The 19,448-nt window shown below is 34.5% G+C and overlaps 1 protein-coding gene across 1 annotated transcript in view; it reads right to left on the minus strand.

Annotated features, from left to right (window-relative positions):
• The window catches only part of LOC122435691, a 412,519-nt gene that overhangs the window by 260,001 nt on the left and 133,070 nt on the right, over positions 1-19,448 (minus strand). Inside the window, exon 4 of the mRNA XM_043459819.1 lies at positions 13,822-13,984. The gene's annotated coding sequence lies outside the window, so the exon portion shown is untranslated. The remainder of the gene's footprint in view (positions 1-13,821; positions 13,985-19,448) is intronic.

Consider the following 19,448-nt stretch of genomic DNA (forward strand, 5'->3'; position numbering starts at 1 on the left):
CTGATTTTTTCTTTCATATTTAATTTGTTTAAAGTTATTGAAATACAACTTCACTGTACTTGAAAAAAAAAAACAAAGAATAAAGACCATTTTAAATGAAAAATTTTGTGCATGTCAGAAAGGTTTATGTTTTCAGATGGGAGACAAAGATTTTTAAATTTTATTATTAAATACGCCCCCAAAAAGGTCACTGCAGGTAAGATTAATACGAATGAGTTGTCTTGAAGCTAAGAAATGAGTTACTTGAACTTTCCTTCTAACTGCTGAAGAGTAAGCCATCTGCTTCATCATCATTTAAATCACATTCCATTCTCACAATTTACAACCATTTGTTACAGTGGTATGGAACTAAGAGGCAAAAGGAAGGCTAAAGGAAACTGTACCTGAGGATATGAAAACACTGCTTGGCAGGCTGATTTCACTGGAATTTTTAAAGTATACTTTAAGAATTAATTCCGCCATGGAAGTAAAGGTAATCATTTTTTATTACATCTCTCTAGTCAATATTTCAAGAAGTGTCATATATGAATATTAACTTTCAGAATGTCTACTGCTCTATTCCCAATTCCAAAGTACATGAGGTTTTACACAAGTGAGCAATAGTGGCAATAAGGAAAAAGAGTGCTTTTCTTTATCAGAATTTGCCAAATACTGGAAAATATCCCATAAAATAAACTACTGACCCACACTTGGTGCCACTGTCTGAAAAGCTGGAGACAGGAAGTCAAAACTTAGGTTTCTTATTATAGAGCAATGCATTCCCTCTCAGATGAAAGCATGAATTAGGCTTGAGGACAGATTCCAAAAACAACGCATAAATTATTTTTCTCATGTAATAAAATGGACAATTGGACCCTGCAAAATGGCCATCAGCATTTCTTCTATTTTTAATTTTTGCAAAATTATTTCTTATATTTTGCTAATTTTCCTAGAATAGATGATTAATTGTGAAGCTTCAAAATGTTTCTCCAAACCCTCTAAAAGGCACTGGTAGTTAATTATGGTGATCTGTGATATCAAAGGGACAAATGGAGAGTTGAAGTTCAAGTAATTCCTATTATTTCATTCCAGAAAAAGAAACTTCCCTACTCCTCTGAAGTATATAATCCTTGATGCTCCAGAGCCGAAATTCTACTTATAATGATATCATCTTATCATACATGTTAGTAATTATCTTCACATAACAAATTATATGAAGCCAAATTTTCATTTATTAATTGGTATAAAACCTCAATGGTTACCTTTTGAGGTATATCCAAATTCATTTACTGTGTATATACTGTCAAATGAATATGAACATAGGTAGAAATATTCATAATATCAAAAATCTCCTGTTTCCTTCGATACTGTTTTCATCTAGTATTGTTTCTTGTAATTAAAGAGAAGATTTAATAGCAAAAATGGAAAATCCACTAAAGACAGATTTCCAACTTCAAGTTTTGATGACAAATCCAGTGAATATTTTCTGACTGCATGAGGCTATACAGTTTAAAAAATTGTGATTATACATCAGCATCTGCCAGTAAGTGCTCCTTTGTCTTTCTAGAATGGAGGGCCCTTCCACAAGGGAAATAAAAGTTGGTTGCACTGAGGTGTTTTTTTTTAAATTTATTTATTTATTTTAATTGGAGGCTAATTACTTTACAATATTGTAGTGGCTTTCGCCATACATCAACACAAATCAGCCATGAGTGTACACGTGTCCCCCATCCTGAACCCTCCTCCCACCTTCCTCCCCATCCCATCTCTCAGGGGTCTCCCAGTGCACTGGCCCTGAGTGCCCTGTCTCATGTATTGAACCTGTACTGGCGATCTAGTTCACATATGGTAATATACATGATTCAATGCTATTCTTTCAGATAATCCCACCCTGGCCTTCTCCCACAGAGTCCAAAAGTCTGTTCTTTATCTCTGTGTCTCTTTTGCTGTCTCATATATAGGATCATCGTTATCATCTTTCTAAATTCCATATATATGCATGAATATACTGTATTGGTGTTTTTTGTTTTGTTTTTCTTTTTTTCTTTTTTTTAATTAATTTATTTATTTTTTCAGTGGGTTTTGTCATACATTGACATGCCAATCAAAAAATGGGCCAAAGAACTAAACAGACATTTCTCCAAAGAAGACATACAGATGGCTAACAAACACATGAAAAGATGCTCAACATCACTTATTATCAGAGAAATGCAAATCAAAACCACAATGAGGTACCATTACACGCCAGTCAGGATGGCTGCTATCCAAAAGTCTACAAGCAGTTGTTTTGTTTTTCTGACTTACTTCACTCTGTATAGTAGGCTCCAGTTTCATCCACCTCATTAGAACTGATGCAAAGGCATTCTTTTTAACAGGTGAGTAATATTCCATTGTGCATATGTACCACAGGTTTATTATCCATTCATCTGCCGATGCATATCTAGGTTAACTCCATGTCCTGGCTATTGTAAACAATGCTGCAATGAACATTGGTGTACAAATGTCTCTTTCAATTCTGGTTTCCTCAGTGTGTATGCCTAGCAGTGGGATTGCTGGGGTTTTTAGTCAATACAGGACAATACTATATTAAACAATAAAAGATTAATACAGGTAAGTATGAAATATAAATACTTCTTTTGTTGAATTTAAATATGCAAACCTGATGATAGTAATAGCCCATGAACAAATGATATATTTAAGAAGGCTCAAACAAAAGTAACACAAACAAGTTTATTGTATTTGGTTGACCTATATTTCCTTGTCAAACATACATCATTTTTAACGTCAGAAAATATTTTGCCTCAAACTATACTGCTCACAATTAGTGATAAATGTTAATTTTACATCTTTTGTAATATTTAACCCTGATGACAATCTCCTCCTCACGTATATCTCCATCAGTTCAGTTAAGTTTAGTCTCTCAGTCGTGTCCAACTCTTTGCAACCACATGGACTGCAGCACACCAGACTTCCCTGTCCATTAACAACTCCCAGGCTTGCTCAAGTTCATGTCCATCAAGTCAGTGATGCCATCAAACCATTTCATCCTCTGTCACCCCTTCTGCTCCTGCATTCAATTTTTCCCAGCATCTGAATCTTTTCCAATGAGTCCATTCATCACATCAGGTTGCCAAAGTACTGGAGCTTCAGCTTCAGCATCAGTTCTTCCAATGAACATTCAGGACTGATTTCCTTTAGGATTTACTGGTTTGATCTCCTTGCAGCCCAAAGGACTCACAAGAGTCTTCCCTAATATATCTCCATAACTTCTAATAATTTCCTGGTTCTTCTGATAGTCTTGTCTCTTGATCCCTCTCATCCCTCTCATTCTGTCCTTCACTCCCCTTCACTCTTTGTTTGCTTTTTGCTTCAATTGGGTGGTAAGAATACTAAGCCAGAAGACCTGAATTCTAGATCCATCACCATGATTTATTCACTGAGAATTATGGAGCAAATAATTAAACTCTATGACCCTTAGTTTTTTCATCTATAAAATGGGCATGATGGCACCTATCCCTGAAGTAGTTTGTTGTTTAGTTGCTAAGTCCGCATGGACTATAGCCTGCCATGCTCCCCTGCCCATGAGATTACCCACACAAGAATACTGGAGTGGATTGTCATTTCCTTCTTCAGAGATCTAACCCACAGTTCCTGACAACATCTACCCCTGAAGTACTTTTACTTTTTTCATCATTAAAAAAAAAAAAAAAACCTCTTGACTTTTGTGACTTTTGTGTGTGTTTTAGAATGTCTACTATTCTCTTACCTCTCTAATCTTTTAAAATCAGAATAGAATAAGGGAATATTTTTTGTCATTTCTTTCTCCAGGGCATCTCCCCAACCCAGGGATTCAAACACTGTCTCCTACACTGCAGGTGGATTGTATCTCACTTAGCCACTAAGGCTCCCGAATTATGGGATCAGCTCAGTTCAGTTCAGTCACTCAGCCATTTCCGACTCATTGCGACCCCGTGAATCACAGCACGCCAGGCCTCCTTGTCCATCACCAACTCCTGGAGTTTACTCAAACCCATGTCCATCGAATTGGTGATGCCATCCAGCCATCTCATCCTCTGCCATCCCCTTCTCCTCCTGTCCCCAATCCCTCCCAGCATCAGGGTCTTTCCCAATGAGTCAACTCTTCACATCAGGTGGCCAAAGTACTGGAGTTTCATCTTCAGCATCAGTCCTTCCAAAGAACACTCAGGACTGATCTCCTTTAGGATGGACTTGTTGGATCTCCTTGCAGTCCAAGGGACTCTCAAGAGTCTTCTCCATTACCACAGTTCAAAAGCATCAATCCTTCGGCACTCAGATTTCTTCACAGTCCAACTCACATCCATACATGACCACTGGAGAAACCATAGCCTTGACTAGATGGACCTTTGTTGGCAAAGAAATGTCTCTGCTTTTTAATATGCTATCTAGGTTGGTCATAACTTTCCTTCCAAGGAGTAAGTGTCTTTTAATTTCATGGCTGCAATCACCATCTGCAGTGATTTTGGAGCCCCAAAAAATAAAGTCTGACACTGTTTCCACTGTTTCCCCATCTACTTCCCATAAAGTGATGGGACAGATGCCATGATCTTAGTTTTCTGAATGTTGAGCTTTAAGCCAACATTTCACTCTCCTCTTTCACTTTCATCAAGGGGCTTTTTTAGTTCCTCTTCACTTTCTGCCATAAGGGTGGTGTCATCTGCATATCTGAGGTTATTGATATTTCTCCCGGCAATCTTGATTCCAGCTTATGCTTCTTCCAGCCCAGCGTTTCTCATGATGTACTCTGCATATAAGTTAAATAAGCCGGGTGACAATATACAGCCTTGAGGTACTCCTTTTCCTATTTGGAACCAGTCTGTTGGTCCATGTCCAGTTCTAACTGTTGCTTCCTGACCTGCATATAGGTTTCTCAACAGGCAGGTCAGGTGGTCTGGTATGCCCCCTCTTTCAGAATTTTCCACAGTTTATTGTGGTCCACACAGTCAAAGGCTTTGGCATAGTCAAAAAAGCAGAAATAGATATTTTTCTGGAACTCTGTTGCTTTTTCAATGATCCAGCGGATGTTGGCAATTTGATCTCTGGTTCCTCTGCCTTTTCTAAAACCAGCTTGAACATCTGGAAGTTCATGGTTCACGTATTGCTGGAGCCTGACTTGGAGAATTTTGAGCGTTACTTTACTAGCGTGTGATATGAGTGCAATTGTGTGTGGTAGTTCGAGCATTCTTGGGCATTGCCTTTCTTTTGGATTGGAATGAAAACTGACCTTTCTCAGTCCTGTGGCCACTGCTGAGTTTTCCAAATTTGCTGGCATATTCAGTGCAGCACTTTCACAGCATCATCTTTCAGGATTTAAAATAGCTCAACTGGAATTCTATCACCTCCACTAGCTTTGTTCATTGTGATGCTTTCTAAGGCCCACTTGACTTCACATTCCAGGATGTCTGGCCCTAGGTGAGTGATCACACTATCTTGATTATCTAGGATAGTAGTTTATAAATGATTCCTTGCTACAAAAAGTCAAACAATTTTATTAAGATTATTATCTCAAAGTCTCTGAATTGAGCTTTCTGATCTTCTTCATCAACACTTCCCAAGGTTTCCACTATCACGTTATATGCTGTTAGCTTTCAAAATTAGCTCTCTTAAATTTTGATTAGAGAAACCTAATTTCTCACATATCTGAGTCCCACAAAATTGGATTACAGAGTGTGTGGAAAAATCTGGTTGTTTTTTTTTTACCATTATTTCTTTTCAAAAATTTTACATTATATTGGAGTATAGTTGATTAACATCATTTAGTTTCAGGTGTACAGCAAAGTGATTCAATTATACACATAACATGTATATATTCTTTTTCAAATTCTTTTCCCATTTATATTGTTACAGAGTATTGAGTAGAGTTCCCTGTGCTATACATTAGGTCCTGTTTATGATCTGTTTTAAATATAGCAGTGTGTACATGTCAATCCCAAACTCCCAATCTATCCCTCCTCCCACCCTTACCCTCGGTAACATAAGCTTATTCTCTAAATCCTGTAACTATGTTTCTACTTTGTAAATAACCTTGTTTGTATATTATTTAGATTCTGAATATAAGCAGGATCATATATTTGTCTTTCTCTGTCTGACTGCCTTCATTAAGTATGATAATCTCCAGCTCCACCATGTTGCTGGAAATGGCATTATTTCATTCTCTTTAATGGCTGAGTAATATTCCATTCTATATATGTACCATATCATCTTCATGCATTAAACAATTGATGAACATTTAGGTTGCTTCAATGTCTTGGTTATTGTCAACAGCACTGCAATGACTACTGGGTTGCTGGTACTTTATCCAACTATGTTTTTCCCCAGATATATACCCAGGAGTGGGATTGCTGGATCATATAGTAACTCTATTTTTTAGTTTCTTAAAAATGTCCATATCATCCCCCATAGTGTTTGTACCAACGTACATTCCACCAACACTGTAGGAGGGCTCCCTTTTCTCCACACATTCTACAGCATTTGTAGACTTTTGATGATGACCATTCTAATTGGTGTAAGTAAATATCACTTTGTAGTTTTGATTTGCATTTCTCTAATAATTAGCAAGGCTGAGTGTATTTTCATGTACTTCTTGGCCATCTGAATATTTATTTTGTAGAAATACCTATTTACACTGTCTGCCCATTTATGATAGCGTTTCTTTTTACATAGAGCTGCATAAAATGTTTGTATATTTTGGAGCTTAATACCTTATTAATCCCTTGTTAATCCCTTGTCAGTCACACTGCCTTCAAATAATTTCTCTCATTCTACCAGTTGTCTTTTTGTTTTGTTTATGGTTTTCTATGCAATGCAAAAGCTTCCTTTGCATAGCAAAGGAAATTATGTCCCATTTTAAAAATACTCAAAAGTTTTTGCATAGCAAAACCAAGTATGTCCCATTTGTTTATTTTTGTATTTATTTCCATCACTCTAGGAGATTGACTAAAACAGATAATGTTACAACTTATGTCAAAGCATGTTCTTATGTTTTCTTCCAAGTTTTATAGTATCTAATCTTACTTTTAAGTCTTTAATCAATGTTGAGTTTATTTTTGTGTTTTGTGATAAAGAATATTTTAACTTCATGATTTTTACATGTAGCTGTCCAGGTTTCCAACCATCATTTATTGAAGATACGGTCTTTTCTTCATGGTATAGCTTTGTCTCCTTTCTTATAGATTAATTGATCATAACTGCATCTATTGATTTCTGGAATTTCTATCCTGTTCCACTGATCTATATATCTGTTTTTGTGACAGTACCATATAGTTTTGATGACTGTAGCTTTGTAGTATAGTCTGAAGTCAGGAAGCCTGGTTCCTCTAGCTCCATTTTTCTTTCTCAATTTGCTTTGGCTATTTGAGGTCTTCTGTCTACTTACAAATTTTAAAATTTTGTGTCATGAAGAATGGAATTGGTAAATTCTTTTGCCATTGGTAATTTGATAGAGATTGCATTGAATCTATAGATTGCCTTGGGCAGTACGCTCATTTTGACAATATTGATTCTCTCAATCCAAGAACATGGTATATCTTTCCACCTGTTTATGTTATCTCAGTTTCTTTCATCACTGCTGAGTATAGATCTTTCACATCCCTAGGTAAGTTTATTCCTAAGTATTTTATTATTTTTGTTGTAATAGTAAATGTGATTGGTTCCTTAATTTCTCTTTCTGATCTTTCATTGTTAGTGTATAGAAATACAAGAGATTTCTGTGCATTAATGTTGTATCCTGCAACTTTACCAAACTTAGTGATGAATTTTATTAGTTTTCTAGGGACATCTTTAGAATTCTCTATTTATAGTATCATGTCATCTGCAAACAGTGACAGTTTTTCTTCTTATCTAATTTGAATTCCTTTTCTTTTTCTTCTTTGGTTACCATGGCAAGGACTTCCAATACTATGTTGAATAAAACTGGCAAGAGTGGACATCCTTGTATTATTCCTGATCTTAGAAGAAATGCTTTCAGGTTTTCACCATTGAGAATGATGTTTACGTTGGTTATATCATATATGGCCTTGATTATGTTGAGGTAGATTACCTCTATGCTCATTTTCAGGAGCATTTTTATCATAAATACTGTTGGATTTTGTCAAAAGCTTTCTCTACATCTATTGACATGGTCATGTGGCTTTTATTCTTTAAGTTGTTAATATGGTGTATCACACTGATTGATTTCCACATATTGAAGAATCTTTGCATTGCTGGGATAAATCCAACTTGATCATGTTGTATGATCCTTCTAATGTATATTAGACTATGTTTGTTAGTATTTTGTTGAGGATTTTTATGTCAATGTTCATAAGTGACGTTGTTCTTATTTAGTCACTAGGTCGTGTCTGACTCTTTGTGACCCCATGGACTGCAGCATACCAGTCTCTCCTGTCCTTCAACATCTCCTAGAGTTTGTTCAAACTCATGTCCATTGAGTCAGTAATGCTATCTAACCATCACATCCTCTGCTGCTCTCTTCTCCCTTTTCCTTCAATCTTTCCCAGCATCAGGGTTTTTTTCCAATGAGTCAGCTCTTCACATTGGTTTACAGTTGTGTGTGTGTTTGTGACATCATTGTCTGGTTTTGTTATCAGGGTGAAGATACCCTTGTAGAATGGGCTTTGGAAGCATTCCTTCCTCTCCAAGTTTTTGCAAATATTTGCGAAGTATGGGTTTTGGTTCTTCTCTAAATGTTTGATAGAATTCACCTGTGTAAAACTGGAGCCCATTATACAGAGTGAAGTAAGCCAGAAAGATAAAGAACATCATAGCATACTAACACATATATATGGAATTTAGAAAGATGGTAACGACAACCCTTTATGCAAAACAGAAAAAGAGACACAGAAGTACAGAACAGACTTTTGAACTCTGTGGGAGAAGGTGAGGGTGGGATGTTGCGAAAGAACAGCATGTATATTATCTATGGTGAAACAGTCAGCCACCAGGTCCGGAGGGTCCTGCATGCTTGGGCCTGCGTGCACTGGTAAGGTAGGAGGGCGAGGGGGCGGGGGGGCATGGGGACTACTGTACAAATCTTACTTGCCTGATTCATGTCAATGTATGACAAAACCCACTGAAAAAAAAATAAATAAATAAGAATTCACCTGTGAAGCCATATGGTTCCTAGAAGCTTGTTTGTTGGAAGATTTTAAGTTGCAGTGTCAATCTTTATTACTTGTGAATTGGTCTATTTATCATCTTTCGGTGTCCTGGTTTCAACATGGAAGGCTGTACCTGTCTAAAAATGTGCCCATTTCTTCCAGGATTACACTTTTTTTTTTTTTTTTTTTTTTTTGCACACAGTTGCTTGTAGTAGTATCATGATCCTTCGTTTTTCTGTCATATCAGTTGTAATTTCTCATTTTTCATTTCTAATTTTATTGAACTCTCTCCTTTTTTGTTGATTAGTTTGGCTAAGTGTTTATCGTAATTTCTCATTTTTCATTTCTAATTTTATTGAACTCCTTTTTTGTTGATTAGTTTGGCTAAGTGTTTATCATAATTTCTCATTTTTCATTTCTAATTTTATTGAACTCTCTCCTTTTTTGTTGATTAGTTTGGCTAAGTGTTCATCAATTTTGTTTATCTTCTCAAAGAACAAGCTTTTAGTTTCATTAATCTTTGCTATTTTCCCTTCATTTCTATATCATTTATTTCTGCTGTGATTTTTATGGTTTCTTTCCTTCTACTAACTTTGGATTTTGTTTGTTCTTATTTACCTAATTGATTTAGGTATAAAGATAAATTGCTTATCTGAGATTTTTATTTCTTGAGGGGGGACTGAATTGCTACGAATTTCCCTCATAGGACTATTTTGCTGCATCCTACAGGTTTTGGGTCCTTATGTTCCCTTTGTTGCTTGTTTTTATGTATTATTTAATTCTTTCTTTGATTTTTTTAGTTATCTCTTTGTTATTTAGCAGCATATTGTTTAGTCTACATGTGTTTGTGCTTTGTATAGTTATTTTGTTGCAATTGATTCCTAATTTCAAAGTTCTATAGTTGGAAAAGATGCTTGATATGACTTCCATATTCTTAAATTTACCAAGGTTTGATTTGTGACCTAAGATGTGATATATTCTGGAGAATATTCTGGGTGCACTTGAGAAGAAAATGTATTTTGCTGCTTTTGGATAGAATGTCTTATAAATATCAATTAAGTCTGTCTGGTCTATTGTGTCATTTAAAGTTTTTGCTTTATTATTTATTTTCTGTCTGGATGATCTTTCCAAATGTGTAAGCAGGGTGTGAAAATTACCCATTATTATTTTGCTACTGTCAAACACTACCACAAGACTACTAGAGCTCATCAATGAATTTGGTAAAGTTTCAGGATACAAAATCAATACACAGAAATCTCTTGCATTCTTATACAGTAACAAAGAAATATCAGAAAGAGAGATTAAGAAATAAATCCCATTTGCCATTGAAAAAAAAAAAAAAAAAGAAAAGAAAAGAAAGAAAATACCTAGGAATAAAACTATCTAAGGAGGTAAAAACCTGTACTCACTATGACACCAATGAAAGAAACCAAATATGACATAGATGGAGAGATATACCATGTTCTTTGATAGGAAGAATCAATATTGTGAAAATGACTATATTACTGAAAGCAATCTATCTATTCACTCGAATCACTATCAAATTACCAATAACATTTTTAACAGAATTAAAAGAAAAAAATATAATTCACATGGAAATACAAAAGTCCCAGAATAGCCAAAGTAATCTTGAGAAAGAAAAATGGACATACAGAAATTAGGCTCCCTGACTTCAGTCTGTACTACAAAGCTACAGTCATCAAAACAGTATGGTACTGGCACAAAAACAGAAATATAGATCAATGGAATAAGATAGAGAGCACAGAGATCACCTAATTTATGACAAAGGAGGCAAGAATATACAATAGAGAAAAGACAGTCTCTTCAATTAATGATGCTTGAGAAAACTGTACAGCTACATTTAAAAGAATGAAATTTGAACATTCACTAACACCATACACAAACATAAACTCAAAATGGATTAAGCACCTAAATGTACAGACACTGTGAAACTCTTAGAGGAAACGAGGAAGAACACTCTTTGCCATACATCACAGAAAGATCATTTTTGATCCCCCACCTAGAATAAGGAAAATAAAAACAAAATAAACAAATGTGATCTAGTTAAAATTAAAAGTTTTTACACAGCAAAGAAAGTCATAAAGGACATGAAAAGATGACCATCAGAATGGGGGGAAATATCTGTAAATGAAGCAACTAACAAAGGATTAATTTCCAAATATACAAATAGCTCATGAAATTCAATATCAAAAAAACAAACCAATCAAAGCCTGGGTGAAAACCTAAATAGATATTTCTCCAAACAAGACATACTGGTGGCCAAAAGCCAAATGAAATGATTCTCACTATCATTAATTATTAGAGAAATGCTGATCAAAACTACAGTGAAGTGTCACCTCACACTGGTCAGAATGGTCATCATCCAAAAATCTACAGACAATAAATCCTGGAGAGAGTGTGAACAGAAGGGCACCCTCTGTCACTATTGATGGGAATATAAACTGACACAGTCACCATGAAGAACAGGATGGAAGTTTCTTTAAAAACTAAATATGGAACTGCCTTATGACCCAGCAATTCCACTACTGAGCATACCTCCTGTGAACCGTAATTATAAAAGACACATGCACCCCAGTGTTCATTGCAATACTATTTTCAAAGCCAGAACATGGAAGCAACCTAAATATCCATCGACAGAGTAAAGATGTGGTACATATATACAGCAGAATATTACTCAGCCATAATAAAGAATGATACTGAGTCACTGGCAGAGACATGGATGGACTTAAGAGTCTGTTACACAGAGTGAAGTAAGTCAGAAAGAGAAAAACAAGTATCATATATTACTGCATATATGTGGAATCTAGAAAAATAGCACAGATGAACCTATTTCTAGGGCAGGAAGAGTCACACATGTAGAGAATGGCTGTGTGGATATGGGTGGGGGATAGGTAGTGTGGAATGAAATAGGAGTTTGGGATTGATATTTGGGCACTGCTATGTGAAAAACAGATAGGTGGTGGAACATGCTGTATAGCATGGGGAGCTCAGTTTGGTGCTCCATGGTGACCTAGATAAGTGGAACTGGGAGAGGGGGTACAAAAGGGAAGGGATATATGTATTCATATAGCTGATTCACTTCATTGTACAGCAGAAACTAACACAACAATGTAAACAACTATACATGCATGCTCAGTTGCTCAGTCATGTCTGACTCTTCGGGACCCCATTGACTGTAGCCCACCAGGCTCCTCTGTCTATGGGATTCTCCAGGCAAGAATACTGGAGTGAGTTGCCATGCCCTCCTCCAGGGGATCTTGCCAACCCAGGGATCGAACCCACATCTCCTGTAGTTCTTGCTTTGCAGGTGGGCTCTTTACCACTGAGCCACCGAGGAAACCTCAACTATACTTCAATTAAAAAAAAAAAAAAAAAAGAAGAAGAAGAATAAACATGTTGCTGGTGATGGGTAATATGGTAGCACAATCACAAAAATTAACTTATGGGATTTTTCTGAGAACAAGGAAGAACTGAGTTTTGATGCCCAGATATTTTAGAGAATGGCTGGCTAACAAGAAGAAATTGGTACTGTGAAAGTTTTTCCCTCATTAAATATTTTAAAATGGTGTTCTACACTGTAGGGAAAAACTACTTGAACTCTTGATATGATTACTAGTCTCTAGTATAAGTATTCCATACAGAAATTAACTAGTGTTTAAACAGTCTAAACAATTGCTAAAACTGAGCCTTTTTAGGATGGACACCATTTCAGGCAGTATGTAAGAATTCTCATGGTGTTTGTTAGTTAATAGTTTCAGGTGAATAATTAACTTAATAGGATACAAAGTATAATCAAATATACTTATTGTTAAAGTCTTGTAAAGTTTAACTGGAATATGAAGGAAAAGATACAAAGAGACTTTATTTTTAAAAAGGAGTATATACTGTGCTTACAGATAAAGTGGAAGGATAAATTTATTCAAAAGAGACATGACATATTAGAATATTTTAAAATATCTTAGAAATAAAAGTTTAAGACTATCAAATAAAACACAGTAGACACAATTAAGCATTTAACAGTGCTTGAGTTACCCAAGTAAAGTTTTCAATAAATATTTGTTGAATGGATGGTTGGATTTTAGCATGTTCACAACCCTGAAATAATGAAAAACTCCAAGCTCTCTTTATGTTTCTTAAATAGTCATAAGTTTGCCCTTTGTATTTATTATTCGGTTTCTGGTTGACTTGACTCTTATGTAAAATGGCAATTCTATTTCTAGGTGCAAATCAGCTGTTCGGAATACTGGATCTGGCCTTGACAACTCCCTCATTGTTCTTTGATTCATTTAGAGGCTCAGTAGATGTAGCTTTCTTCTAAATCCTTTTATCTTAGAGGAATTTTTGAGCTATTAATAATTTTCAAGAACTTCCACCTCTGACATTCATTTCTAGGAGAAAGTAACTTTATGAAGATTATCCTTGAGTTTTCCCAAGAATTATGGGGTACATCTTCAAGGCAGAGTAAGCAATATCAACCACTTCAGACAGTGCCATGATTCAAATATAGGGGCACACAGAATTCTTAAGCAGAGTAATTAGAGACCATATCAGTCAAAATAACCTTTGAACTGAAAAGGCAATAAGCTGCATTTTACTGTAGATCATGTAGTACACTTTTTCCCTTTAATTATTATTATTTTTTTTTTGAGCTAGAAAGACAGGCAATATAGTACACAGTTATACTCACTTTTTTATAGATATTAGTGACTGCTTTTAATATGATATCCTGGTGGGCAGTTCGGATTATGCCAAGTTTATTAAGTTTTTGCTGGGTGATGTTAAGTAGCTTCTCGTCATTTATTTCTGCTCTTTCAAATTTTCCTCCATATACACGAAAACTATAATCAACTCTGAGAAAGACACAAAAGAGTTAAGGAGATGTCAGGAAAATAGAGACTATACATCCTTGTAAAGGTAACTACACAGTTCTATTGGAATAGGCTTGCTTGTGGCTCTTTTGTCATTATCAAAGAGCTGTTTCCACCCTTTATTTCACCACTTCATCTTAAATTTAGCATCTTTAGTGAGAAAGGCTTAGGAAGGACAATTTTTATAGGTCTTTACAAAAATGCTTCAGTGAAAAATTTAACTCACTAAAGAGATCCTATTTGTATCTTGTATATCTTGTATATTTAAATATACAAGAGCAGTCAGAGAGGATAACTAAAACATATTTAGAATCTGTTATAATAATACCTAAAAAGGACTTAAGTGAAGTGAGATAAAATACAGTTTTTTATTTGTGAGTGCTTTGATATTAGGAATTTTATCAACAACAAATCTACATAGTTAAATATATGTGAACTATTTTGGGAGGGTGCAAACTCTTGGATAAAGTGCTTCAAAACTATATTCAAAATATAAAAATCCACACTTCTCACATATATGTTTTAGTGAACAGCTTCTTCCACATATATTCAGATCTATTTAGAGAGAAACTAGAGGAACCATAAAAACATAACACAGTGTATTATACAATGGAGAAAATAATATAACTGACATGAAAGGTTGCTGAGCTATGAATAACTAAATCATCAAAAGACTATAAATAAATTATGAAATTATCATTCACCTTTGGTTATTCATAATAATAATAGTAGTTAAGTGGAAATAGTAAAAATAAAATAAACTTATAATTTGCTTGAAATTTGATATTGGGCTTCCCTATGATAGTGGTGGTTTAGTCACTAAGTTGTGTCCAACTCTTATGATCCCATGGACCATAGCCTGCCAGGCTCATTTGTCCATGGGATTCTTCAGGTAAGAATACTGGAGTGGGTTTCCATTTCCTTCTCCAGAGGACCTTTTCAAAACAGGAACTGAACCCATCTCCTGCACTGCAGGCAGATTCTTTATCAACTAAGCTATAGTGAGTATGGCTAATTCATACTCTGGAACATAACAGTATAAGTTAATTAATACAGATTCCACTTATTTGTATTTTAAAAAGTCATTAAGTCAGGGGAATGATTACCTTTACAGTATCTTTAGAAAATCTGTTAACTAATAAGATAATGTAAGTAAGATTTCATGAGGAATATTTAAACTGCTTTTTACAACTTGTCAAATGCACATATATATTTAATTATGCTGATATACTAATTAAATCATGTTTGAATTCTTATCTATTTATTAAAACAAGATCTACTAGTAACTAGGCTTCCCTGGTGACTCAGCTGGTAAAGAACTGGCCTACCAATGCAGGAGATACAAGAGACATGGGTTCAATTCCTGAGTCTACTGGAGAAGGAAACTGCAACCTGCTGCAGTATTCCTTCCTGGAAAATTTCGTGGACAGAGGAGCCTAATGGGCTACAGTCCATGGGGTCGGAAAGAGTCAGACATAACTGAGATTGTGTGCATATACACACACAAACAACCTCGATTAACTTATTTTGTTAGTTTCATTCTCCTTACAATCTGCTCTTTAAAGGTTTACAACTATATTTATTTTAAATGTTTATAATTCTCTACTGCTACATATTCAGACAGGCCTTACCCTTGATTACTCATAAATTAGTAAGGTTTCTAAAAAAATAAATAAAAATAAAATAAAATATATTAGTAGGGTTTCTTATTGTATTTTAAATTTAAAGAAGTGAAGTTATTCACTTAGAATAACCCAACTTCCATCAGTGTAGATATTTATTCAGAATTCCCATTTCCCCCACTCGGAACTTCATGATAGAGAAAAATTCTCTGCCCCAATGTAGAAAATAACCAGAAATATTATTCAGACATTTCCAAACTATCTACCTAAACTTGAGTGTATTTCTCACTCTAAGGTTATTTTTCAAGTTCATTATTTCCTTACATTAAAGGAAGAGAAATAAGTGTTTAATTAGTAAATTAGAAATACGAAGAGGAAGTTGTGTAACCATGTCAAAAGAAATTTGAAAGCTAAATATCTCATAGTAATCTTCCTATTAATTTATAGATTTTGGTGAACTAATTTCATTAGAGTGATTGAATATGATAAAAAGATTAATTGAATTATGTATGGGTCAGTTTTAATACCAGGAATTGTCTAGGGGAAAATTATACATAGTTATGTTCAATAGAATTAGAGAAACACTTTTGTGGATGGTGCTCATACTTGGAACTTCCCTCTAACTACATTTGAAAGTTGGATGACTTGTCAGGGAGAATTTTAGCTTTCCTTTACTTCTTATGTATGTATGATAGTAATTATATTGCTCTGGATATTTCATATGTACTACATTCCACATTCCATTTTATGAACTGCAGCAGATATTTGCACTAGAATATAATATACTGTCAATAAGTCTGTAGAAATAAATTAAGAAATTGTGATATAAACAAAGTTAATAAAATAACCTGCTTCCTGTAGATGACTGATCTGATATAATAAATGTCAGCTATCTCTACCAGGTTACTTTGCCTTTGCTTTTTCAAATGTTTTCATTAAAACTTATTTATATGCTAGCTGTAGGTTTATCTTATACAGCCTTTATTATGTTGATGCATGTTCCCTTTGGGCTTCCCAGGTGGCGCTAGTGGTAAAGAACCCGCCTACCAATGCAAGAGACATTAAGAGACCTGGGTTCCATTCTTGAGTTGAGAAGATCCCCTGGAGGAGGGTGTGGCAACCCACTCCAGTATTCCTGCCTGGAGAATCCCATGGACAGAGGAGAATGGCAAGCTAAGTCCATAGGGTCAGAGTCTGACACAATTGAAGCGAATTAACATGCACACATACATATTACCTCTGTGCCCACTTTCTGGAGAGTTTTTTCTTTTAATAATAAATGGGTGTAGAATTTTATCAAAAACTTTTTTTTGCATCTACTGAGATGATCATATGGTTTTTATTCTTCAATTTGTGATGTTGTATTCCACATTGATTGAAAAATCCCTGCATCCCTGGATGGGATGGGAGTTTGAGGGAGAATGGATACATATATATGTATGGCTGAGTCCCTTTGCTGCTCACCTGAAATTATCACAGTATTGTTTGTTAATTGGCTATACCCCTATACAAATTTTTTTAAAATAAATTAAACAATCTTAAAAAAATTACTTAGGAAAGATATGGACTAGATAATAGATATGGACTTCAAGCAAGTTCCATAGTTTTACCAGTCAATAGCCTGCATCTTTGGATCACTGGATTTTGGATGAAGTCCATACATATCATTTTGCCTTCATTTATACATGTGATACTTTGAGCTATTAATGACATAAATAACAAGTTTGTTTGATAAACATACTACAGACTATAAGCATTGGAAACCTTGCTAATCAGAGACATGGTAATTTCCTTAAAGAACCATGAAGGCTAAAGAGACTAAATCCCATGATGCATAAAACCCATTGCAGACATCCAAGGAGATATTTAGGAAGCTTAAGAATTGATTAAAATTTATAGTAAGTTGGCAGGTACCTTAAAAATGAGACCAAAGATTAAAAGCAGAAAACTCATTCCCAATATCTGTCTCACAATTTTTGGGGTTTAAAAACAATCTGTATTTTTATATCCATTATCACAGACATAGTGGTGATGTTCAAATCATTGCCAAGGATGGAATTTATTATTGAATATTAAGTTATCAATCTGAACATTTGTGACTTTCAAGCTGATTTATACAACATACACACCCACCCCTACCCAGATTTGCCCTTCTTATCCCATGACACTTTGTCTCATCAGAATTTATTATAAATAGTATTGATTTACAAATTAGGTCACAGTAAAATCCTTAAATATTGTGTGTGTGAATATGTTCATGCATCTGCTTGTATGAAATTTAAATTTAATTTGCCAATGTATGAGTAATTAATATAGTCATAATATAGCCACAAACCCATTTTATATTTATGAGTATTGACATAAGCTATCAAGATTAGCCTGTATGTTTTACTTATAAATAAAAATGGAGAATTTTTTAGCATAAGAAACTACAAGACCCTCTGTCATAATAACAACTAATATTTGCCACTATTCTAAGCATATTTCATATATTAACTCAATTCTCAAAACAACTCTGTGACAGAGGAACTTTCATTCTCCCCATTTTACAGATGTAAAAACTAACTCAAGGAGAGTTAAATCACTTATTTAAGAATGCATAAGCCTGTAAGTGGCTGAGTCAGTATTTAAATACAATAACATAAAATCTAGATTCCATGCTCTTAACCAATATATTGCTCTACTTTTCTTAGTAATTGAGATGGCCTAAGATTTGTGAATAGCTTTTATGAGACCCCAAAACTATCTTCTAAAATAGCATGCTAGAGGATATAAGAGACAGCTGACCACAATCTCAGAGTAATCTAAGTGCAGCCAGCTATCCACAGCTGTGAATTTTTGTAATGAGCATATTCTGTCTGTACAACTCATCATTCCTGAATTTCACTCATTCATTGTTCACCAAAGATTTAATGAATGCTTTCGATATACACAAGTTGTTAAAAATTGTGAAGCAAAGGAAGAAACAGAACACAATCTCTGCATTTAAATAACAACTTTTTTGGCAACTAAACAAAAACACATAAGATATTAATAAAATGCATACCACACTAAAAGAAATATGCTCATAAGTAAAATGAATAAGGATCATGGTAGGCATTTGGTAATCAGAGAGGTGAGAGACCAGAATGAATTTGAGTGACTGGGTAATGTCTTCACACACATGTCCTACAGGATGAAATTACAACCCAGTAATTCTTACAACTGTAAATAGCATGTAATTTTGCTTCATCAATCAATGTTTTATGTTCCTGCAATCCACTATACTGAACCTGGATTAATATAACGTTATTCTGAGTCTAATTCAGATTCTTGATTCTGTGTGCTATGACTTCATCTGGAAGAGGTTAGAAAAAAATACTTAAAAGGATTCAGGGAAAAGTCTATGCTGCTGAGTTGTATTAGTCAGAGATGGGCTATATAAATTATTTAAACCAAGACCACAACTCAAAATTAAAGATATGCATCTATAGCCAAAAACATTTCAAATATTCTGAAACTTAACAATTAAGAAAATCCTATTAATCTATATTTTATAAGGAATTGGTATAAATGTGAAATAGGAAAATAAAAAGGCCCCAAAAGACATCAAGTGCAATTCATAACCACATCATTTACTAAATTTATTTATTTATTTATTTATTCCATTTATTTTTATTAGTTGGAGGCTAATTACTTTACAATATTGTAGTGGTTTTTGCCATACATTGACATGAATCAGCCATGGATTTACATGCATTTACTAAATTTAAAGAAACAGATAATTATTAGCATTTTAACTGATAGCTTCCTCAAATTAGCAAGTCAGAAAATCTGTATATGAA

This window comes from Cervus canadensis, chromosome X, assembly GCF_019320065.1.
Source record: "Cervus canadensis isolate Bull #8, Minnesota chromosome X, ASM1932006v1, whole genome shotgun sequence".
In the NCBI taxonomy this organism is placed as follows: domain Eukaryota; kingdom Metazoa; phylum Chordata; class Mammalia; order Artiodactyla; family Cervidae; genus Cervus; species Cervus canadensis.